This window comes from Leptodactylus fuscus, chromosome 1 (assembly GCF_031893055.1).
Source record: "Leptodactylus fuscus isolate aLepFus1 chromosome 1, aLepFus1.hap2, whole genome shotgun sequence".
NCBI classification, from domain to species: domain Eukaryota; kingdom Metazoa; phylum Chordata; class Amphibia; order Anura; family Leptodactylidae; genus Leptodactylus; species Leptodactylus fuscus.
The window spans coordinates 286,321,643-286,331,765 of record NC_134265.1 but is presented as its reverse complement, the minus strand read 5'-3'; positions in this window follow the sequence as shown (position 1 = coordinate 286,331,765).

The window sequence follows — 10,123 nt, the reverse complement described above, 5'->3', positions numbered from 1 at the left end:
AAAGGTTATCCCTAGCTATCCCTGCCTGTACAGCTATCCCTGTCTCATAGTCACAAAGTTCACATTCTCATATGACCCGGATTTGAAATCCACTATTCGTCTAAAATGGAGGTCACCTGATTTCGGCAGCCAATGACTTTTTCCAATTTTTTTCAATGCCCCCAGTGTCGTAGTTCCTGTCCCACCTCCCCTGCGCTGTTATTGGTGCAAAAAAGGCGCCAGGGAAGGTGGGAGGGGAATCGAATTTTGGCGCACTTTACCACGTGGTGTTCGATTCGATTCGAACATGGCGAACACCCTGATATCCGATCGAACATGTGTTCGATAGAACACTGTTCGCTCATCTCTAGTGCTTATATCTTTGTAATGTCTGAGCAGATTTTTATCGACTGAGAGTAAGCGGAATGAATGTCAGCAAGCAGAGATCTAAAAAACTGTAAAGAACTTATACAGAAAGTATATTGGATAGTTGTGTAACTTTTCATTATACAAACCCTTTTAAGTGTTGCAGCGCCCATACTTTTAATTTCCTAGTGCTGAATCCTACATTTTTGAGAACATGACTCCTGTACACGCACTTGCAACATATTTTGAATGTTACAGTTAGTTGTAGTGTCACTCTTTGATAGTTTGATACAAGTAAAACATACTTAAACAGATTATCAGTGGTAAAAATGGTCTCCTTTTCCCATAAGAGGGCGATCTGTGTTCCATACTTTTGCTTACACCATAGAAAAACATCTGATACAGAAATACAAGACTCATTAATCCATGTGCAAATAAAACTGGAAGCATTTGTAGTGAAATATGTTTTTAAAGTATACATTTTACTAGCTTTTACCCGCGACTTCGTCCGCGGAACCCTGACCCCCTGTGGGACTCACCTGGGGCGGTGCGCAGGCTTGTTCCTTTGCCTTGTGTCCGCAGTGGGCCCTTCCTACACCTGTGGGTCCATGGACCCTTGGGGCCCACTCTGTGGACCCTGGAACTGTTTACCTCCTCTCCCTCCTGGCGGCCGCCACCCCCTTTCTCCCTACCCGCTTCCCCATGTGGTCACTCCTTCCGTCTACCCCGTGCCCCTTTGCCCCCCAGGAACGTCCCCCCTTCCCCCGTGTTACCTACTCCGTGCCCCCTTTTTCCCCCTACCTCATGCCCTCTTCCCCCGTCTTACCTACCCTGCGGCCCACTGTAACTCTTTACCTCCTCTCCCTCCTGGCACCCGCCACCCCCCTTTGTCCCTACCCGCTTCCCCATGTGGTCACTCCTTCCTCCTACCCCATGCCCCTTCCCCCATCTTACCTACCCCGTGCCCCCTTTACCCCCCACCAGACCCTGCCAACTGTGTGTCCCCTTTCCCCCTACCAACCTGTGGCCCCAGGCTCACCACACCCTGGGCTTCCCGTGCACCGATGTTCCGACTTGTAGTGTCCAGAGACATCAGACACTGTGGGACAGCTGGCCGAACCGGTGTTCCAGAGCGCGGCGCAGGCAATCTACTGTCCGGCCGTGGCAGAGTACTGCAGTCCCATTGTGAGGCCACACAGGTGGGGCAGCGTATGGACTTGTCGCTGCCCCAGAGTAGAGGCCCTTGTACAGGACGCTATGGAGCTCTCAGAGACGCCATGTTGGTGTGGACGGCGGCTGGATGGTAACTCCGCCCACATAGAGCAGCGGCATCCAATCAGGTGAGCTGCTGAAGGGGCTGGGATGACGTGATCCCAGGTCCTACAGCGTGCCAGGTCCTGCAGCGAATCGAACCGTGAGAAGCACCGGGCACAGGAGCGAATTGCGGTGGTATACGGGAATTCCATGTAGCCTATCGTTCAATCCGGGACCCAAGGTATGTGTGTGCGCATTTTCAGACAAAGCCGTTCGCCCGTGTAGGTGTGATTGAGGAACAAACATCCAAACACACATACTTTCACCTTTATAATATTAGTAGGATTAATAGCAATAATACCTTATTGTACCAGAATACACAAATAAAGTACAATGTCATCTGCTTGTGCAATAATATACAGTGAATCACTGCTAAATCTGCAGAACAGAACAAACCTTATTGTGTAACCATTACAACTCTGTAATATATTGCTACATGTGGTCATAAATAGACCAAAAGTGTGATTGACCCTCCTCCACTGGCTAGGCCCATCTATGTAGTATAGTGTCTGCCCTTATTGGGGAATAAGTGCAGTTCTATGTGATCAGGATCAATTTATCATTGATATGGAAATGGCACTACAAGACTTCTGCATCTGCACAGAAGTTACAGGGTTAACTAAGGCAAAGGCAACATGCCGCGAATCGCATCTAAAAATGCTGCGGAAATGCAACAGAAAAGAAATCGCTGTGTTCTACAGTATATGGAGGAAAATGGTGAGGAATTTGGTGTGGAATTTCAGCGCTGAAATTCTACACCAACAAATTCCTCACCATTTTTCTCCTTGTGAATGGACCCTAAGTCAATAATTCTGGATAATCTCCTCCACCCATTGCAGAAAAAAGAGCTACAGAAAAGCGGCATTTTCAAAAACACGTGTCTTTTTCGAGAACGCAGCATATTTACGAGCTTTGCGAGCGCTCCCATTGAAGTGAATGGGAAGTGTTTAGAAGCACTCCCATGTACGGCTCGGAATGAGCCGAGCACTTACGCCGTGTGAAAAGGGCCTTATACATCACTACCAGCACAATAATGGCGGAAAACTTGTAACACCTGAAATCTACTCCAGATTCTGCCCTCAGGGCTCATTTGCCATTTGTAAAGTGACCCGCACCTCTTAATAATTATTGCACATATTATGCTGGTTTCAATGAATGCACATTATTGTCTTTTTGGCAAAAACTGGTGTTGGTGTTTCTTGCCACAATTTTTTTCTGGAGCTTTCTAAATTCACCGTGCAGTTCATTTACACATGTATTAAAATTAGATTTTTTTTTTTCTGTAGTAAGTTTTGACACTTCCTTCAAGTCATCCAGATGTCTGAAATCATTGTATTTATACATGGAAACATATCCTATATTGCTGCAGAACTAGATAAATTCTATCTCACAAACAAAATATTCAATAACTGATTGAGATATATATTTAGACTGAAATTACACAATAACACCCTTCCTAACCCTAAAATGCATTTGATTACTTTTCTAATCGTATCACAATGGTTGTTTTTTCTCAGTATCTGTTCCCAAGGGCAATGCACCTTCCTCAGCCCACAGAAGGACGAATGTTCGGACAAAGATCGCCTTGTCCTGTGTCATTATTGCATCAGTCCTGAACCCTCACAAACATCAGTAGCTACAATGGGAATGTAGGTGGAAGTACATGTAAAACTGTGCAGATTAACAAGATGGTGAGAAAGCACCTACTGCATGTGCAATATTTTCCCTGTGAGATAGGAGGAACTGACTAGTAAATGGATATGAAGATATTTCATTGTAAAGCACTGAAGTCTAATTTGACATGTAAAGCTAGCTGACCTGGGATGTGCATGTCCTCATATACGTTGTGCGTTAAATTGGCAAACAGGGCCAACTTGTACCACAGATGCTGTATTACCACCTAGATATGTTTTATGTGTAACACAGAACATAATGGGATGGGGTAAAACTGAACATACACATAACACTTTTAATTAAGGATTTTGTATCGACGTGATAAATCCTTAGGGGTGTCCGTTTTCACCGATTCCTCAAATATTTGAATGTATTGAGGGATTTGTTTAAACAGGTAAAAATAGGACATGATAAAAAAACAGTCCCAAATCAGTTACATCGAATTTAATGCAGCCACATCACTGTGAATTTAGGGTTACCTGCCAGGTCATTACTTTTCTGCCCTACCTAAAGCAGGTTACAATAGTGCAAGTAGTAAAGATGAGCTCTGTGATATATAGGTTTATATGATTTGGAGTAGGACTAACAGGACTCCTAGGAGAGGCAGTGAGAGTCCTACTTGCCCCGCCACCACACTGTTTGCCCCCACACATAGTGATTGATAGAGTCCTGCTTGCATCGCTCATCCAATGACTGACTGCATACTGTGTACACACACGGATACAGGGAAAGTTGTCAATCTACATTGGAGGGTTAAGTATGAATGGCAGCAACAGAGGATCACTGAAATGAACTAATGTTTAAAGATTTTCAGCTTATTCTGCCTCTTTGCGCATTAAATTTCAGTCTGCTTAAAAAAAAAAAGCTTTAAGGCTAAAGCCCCTGGTAGCAAGCTGCAGCCGAAAAATGCTGTGGAAAAAAGTATCCCATTTTTTCCCGCAGTGTTCTTCACAAAAAGTCTGCAGAGTTTTCCTGTGCAGACTTAATGTCCCTATTATGCAAATTAGTTCTCTTGCAGCATGGGGGCGTCTCATGCTGCCAGAGAACTCTCTCCAGCGCTACCTCCATCTTCGTTAGCAACGGCCTCTCCATCTTCTTCTTCCGGCGCTAGGGGTCACACTTGTGTGCCTGCGCAGTTGGCTCTGCCATCGGGCCGCAGGCAGAGCCGTGTGCACATGCCAGCGGCCATTTTTTTGAGCATAGAACTACTGTAGTTCTATGGAGTACAGAGCATACTGTGCATGCCCGCGTAATCCGCCACAAAAAAATGGCCGCCAGCATGTGCACTTGGCTCTGCCTGCAGCCTGATGGCAGTGCCGACTGCGCAGGCGCACAAGAGTGACCCCCCCCCCAGTGCCAGAAGAAGAAGATGAAGAGGCCATTGCTGATGATGATGGAGGCAGCGCTATAGAGCGTTCTCTCACAGCACTGGGGACACCCCCAGTACTGTTTGAGCGCTGGGGTCCGCCCCCAGTGCTGCGAGAGAACTAATTTGCATACCAACGAAAAACAGATTTTTAACCGAACGGTGGCACGGAGAAGACATCTAAAGGTAGGAGACGAATAGCCTTTCTTAAGGCTATTCCGACGTGTTAGAAAAAAAAGTTTTTAATGGTAGAATCCCTTTAAGGGTCAGTTCACACGGAGGTATTTGACATGGGTTTGGGGGAGATTTCATTCCCGAATCTGGAGCAGACTCCGCCCAAATCTGCCTTCCATTATTTACAATGGGAGGCAGAGATCGCAGCAGTACGTGGAAAAAAGAAGCATTCCGCTCGATTTTGCCACGGATTCCACCCGCTGTGTCCACAGCTCGAGACTCTCTCTTGATTAGGCCCATTCATCTGGGCCTAATCAGGAGAGGGATGCTGCGACAGAATGCTGATGCATCGCATCGGCATCCCGTCGCTGAAAAATGCCGGCGGTGGAAAATGAAGAGGAATTTCCTCCTCATTTTCCGCCGTGTGAAGAGGCTCGTAACATTTAGGGGCCCAGACAATAATGTGTCCTCCAAAGGAATCAGACCACAGTTAACAAAATAAATTTACATTTCCTCAATGAAGTTAGAAAAAGATGAACAGAACAGAGAACAGTCCTAGCGTGAGTCTGCATATGTATTACATAAAGACAGCCACTACTATGGAAATGTATCACTGGCTACAATTTGCACTGACAACTGGTCATCAGTACAATATAAGCTCCTTAATAAAAGTGGTATATGGTGCATAAATTACTTTTATAATGTGATATTCATGTAAAGCCAATAAGAATGCATAAAGGTATGTAGGTCCTGTGTGTAATCTTACATAACAAGTTACAGTCACAAGACCTATGTAATCCCTGCTGATTAGTAGTGTTGGTAAATGTCTCCCCCTAGTGTAAAAATGTATATTTACAGGAGAAAAGGGGAAATTCAAACAAGGCTAGGTTCACATCTGCATTGGAATGTCCGTTGGAGAGTTTACCGGATTCAGGCAGAAAAAGTCACGCATGGAGGCGAGAGCCAGCGCTAGTGTGAACCCAGCATCAGCAAAATGTGATATATTTGTTAACACTGCATTGAATGATCTATAGTTGTTTCAAATTGCTTCATTTGCTTTATTGTATAATGTCTCCCTTAATGAGGCCTCCATATTATACACACCACACTATAATGCCTTTTCAGAAGGATCCGTCACCAAGTACAAAATACTAAATGGCATACATTGTTTGATTCTCACTGTGCCCCTGATCAATTTGATGTTGGCCCCAAGAAAATTATATGCAGATTAGCTCTTATTCACCAAGTGGGTGGTAACCTTTTATTCTCTGTCAGAAAAACAAAAGGTTTACGCCTACCTGGTGAATAATTTTTCGGTAACAATATCTCTTGAATTTGTGAATAGAGTTTCAAAGTAAAGTTTATAACAGTGAGAATGATGTATGCCATTCAGTGATTTGTACAGATCAAATGGGGGCGGGGGGGGGGGGGGGTGTGTGCGTCAAATGTGAAGCAGGAAACTGGCACCTCTCTGCTTCACCACAATATCCAGCTTAATCTAAGACGGTTAGATGGTATGCATTATTTTTTTTTTCTTAATGTAGATTGTGAGCCCCATATAGGGATCACAATGTACATTTTTTTCTCCTATCAGTATGTCTTTTTATAGAATGGGAGGAAATCCACGCAAACACGGGAAGAACATACAAACTCCTTGCAGATGTTGTTCCTGGAGGGATTCAAACCCAGGACTCCAGTGCTGCAAGGCTGCAGTGCAAACCACTGAGCCACCGTGTTGCCCCTTGTATGCATTATATTACAATAAAATTGTCTCACGTTCACTGAAATAACAAGGAAATCTCTTTGGGTCCAAAAACTAATTCATTAGTAAGACCCATCTGAGCCTCCAACCACCTGATTTTAGGCAAGGCTGGCCTTGGGGTGTGCAACCTGTACATTTGTATAGGGCACATTACCCAACCACAACCGCCTTCCATACATATAAGTAAGTTACAAACCTCCTGCAATAGGGTGGGAAGGAGGGATATGTTCACTGCTTCCTTCTACTTTAGGAATGGCCACTTTCCTGAGTTTTTCAGTTGTTGCCTAATTCCCTCATCCCTATCCCATCCCAGAATCACCCCAAAGGCAGCTCCCAGGCCAATTCTTCATGTCCTTCCCATGTGTCTCCCTGTCATGCTGTGGCTCAGTATGGCCCCACCTTGGAGAAAAGGGTTGGTTAAGCAGAGCAACAGCATAAATAAACTAAACTGAATGCCAATGCTGCCCGCCATTCGTGACGTGAGTCCCTGGTGAGAGAAAGCAGCAGAACAGCTGCTGTTGACATCCATTTCTACTGACTGACAGCCCTTCCAGACTCAGAACAAGAAGGTTTTATGCTTCCCCTGCTGTACCCCTGCCAATCCATATCCCATGCCACAACACTCTTCCCATCAGCAACTAAATCAGTCAGGAGAAGATGGAGAAGTGCAGTAAGTATGTACTGCAGACGCAAAAATCATAGCAGATTTCTGTCCTGAGTGACATGCCCCATTTCAACTCTATCTGCATATGAGGATTAAGATAAGAGTTGAAATTGGGACATGTCCCCAATTGTGCTAGATCTGGGAATTCTGACAGGGACCCCACTGCTGTAGGGTCAGGTGGAAATGCACAATCTGTCCTCTTATCAATGCAGCCCTGTGGTTAATAGTATGTATATATGCTTGTTGCTCCAATGATGGCATCCGACAAAGTTCATGACATTGCTACAAGTTTGCTAAAACACAGAAGGCCCAAGCAACTCAGAGGACCTAAGACATCTACGGGACCGTAACAAGACAAGGGCCATGCTACTCACAAGACCCCAGCTACTCGACCTAAAACATCTATGGGGCCCTAGCTACTCAAAGGACGTAAGACACACAAGGCTCAAGCTACTCACAAGGCCAAAGCTGCTTATAGGACCTAAGTCACATAAATCCCAAGTTACTTACAGATTGGTGCCTGGCCAGGGCACTGTTGTTTACCTCATGGGTCTGAACCACTAGTCAACCAATAAACCAAACCCTGTGGTACATGAATCTTTTCTCAGTTACCTCTACACGGAAGGGGGGGGGACATCCAATGAACAAGAAAAACACTAAACACTTCAACAATCCATAACTGTCCATTAACACCATGACATACCTCCTTATTCACAGGATGCCAGCGCCAGCCTACAGCCAATAAGTAAGCAAGCAGAGCCAACACAAAGACAACACAGCTCCAGTTACACAGGTTACCTGGCCACTGCCTCCCCCACGCTCTGTCCTTATTATAACAAGTGACCAAACACACATTGATAGGAGATGTTATTAATTCCCATCTTCAAGCCTCAGGACTCCCATCTGGTTCCCAGTCTTCGATGAGATGCGCCAACTGATTTGTACTGAACCAGATTCGCCTTAAATTTTCCAAAAGTTTCGGGTTCAACCTAAACCTGAAACTTTTGGGTTTCGCCAGCCTCAAATCTCTATTATACTCTGTGGTATATTCAGAATATACATGGATTGCACAATGGAGGAGCTGCAACATAGTAAACTGTTAATACTGACCCTGCCTCACCTCTCCTGTAAGAAGAGAGAAAGAAAAGTTAAAGAAAAACTCAGTGGTTAGCAATGCAGTATTGCAGTGTTGGAGTCTTGGGTTGGACACCAGCCAAGGACAACATCTGTAAGGAGTTTGTATGTTCTCCCCGTGTTTGTGTGGGTTTCCTCCAGGTACTCCGGTTTCCTCCCACAACTCCAAAGACAGACTGATAAGAGAGGAAAAAGACACCGAGCGCTCTAAGCGTAGTAGATCTGTTAAAATGGTGGCAGACAATATTCATTAATATTAATTTAGACCAGTTGGCCTCTCACCTGAAGGGTTGTGGGATATCACAACCCCAATGTGGATTTAAGTTGGTAAACAATCCAGGTGAGAGTGGCAGCAGAATCCACGATGTACCGGAATCCCGGAGAGAAGACAGTGGAAGGCAAGAACCAGAGGTTCAAGATGAAGTGGAAAAACTGCGCTCCCTGGTTGTTGATAGGTAGTGACACAAAGACCAATTGTCCACGTATGGATTTATTAAGAAACAAAAGCACTTTTTGCTTTTGTTTCTTAATAAATCCATACGTGGACAATTGGTCTTGGTGTCACTACCTATCAACAACCAGGGAGCGCAGTTTTTCCACTTCATCTTGAACCTCTGGTTCTTGCCTTCCAAAGACAGACTGATAGGGAATGTAGGTTGTGAGTCCTACATGGAACTGTGACTGACAATATCTGTAAAGCGCTGCGAAATATGATGGCACTATATAAGTAAGCATAATAAAATAAGAAAAACTGCTTTTTTTCTTGCTGATTTTGCTATGTTTCTTTAAAGGGGCTCTATCAGCAAAATTATGCTGTATGAGCCCCACATATGCCTGAATATCCTTTTTAAAGGCTATTCAGGCACCGCTAATCTAATTTTACCCCCCCCCCCACCCGTTTTAAAATAATACCCTAAAAACAATTATGCAAATGATACTTACCATGCACGATGGGGGGTCGTGCACTGTCTGACGTCATTTTGCTGTCATGCCTTCCTCTTCTTTCTTCTTCCAGCGACGTCCTCCTGTCCTGGCTCTTCCCCGCCTTGATCTTCTGTTCTTCTGGCAGGTTGTGTTCAAATCCCACGCGTGCACCATTTTTGTTGTAGTTCTAAGTATCCCATAGAACTACACGAGCGTACTGCACATGAGCAATACGCTCACGAACTTCTTCTTTCCAGAAGAAAAGAAGATGAAGGCGTGGAAGAGCAAGGACAGGAGGGCGTCGATGGAAGAAGAAAGAAGAGGAAGGCGTGACAGCAAGATGACATCGGACCATGGAGGACCGCCCACCGTGCACGATAGGTATGATTTACGTATATGGTTTTATTTTAAAACAGGGACGCGAGGTTTAAAATAAGATTAGCGGTGCCTGAATGGCCTTTTTAAAGGCTATTCACATATGTGGGGCTCATACAGCAGAATTTTGCTGATAGAGCCCCTGCATAGCTTCCAAAGGAACGCCAAATATAAAGGAACCTCTTATACGTCTCCCTTCTAAATCCATTACTGGCTTTGGCTCAAACAACCGCAACAGAAAAGCACTGCTTTTCTGCAATGTGTAGACCCAGCCTAAAAAAGACTTGAGAATCTTACACATAAGTTACACAAAATACAAAATTTCACTAAAAATGCAATAGTAATAATGGCAGAATATCGATGTGAGCGCTGAAAAAATAGTAAAAATTTT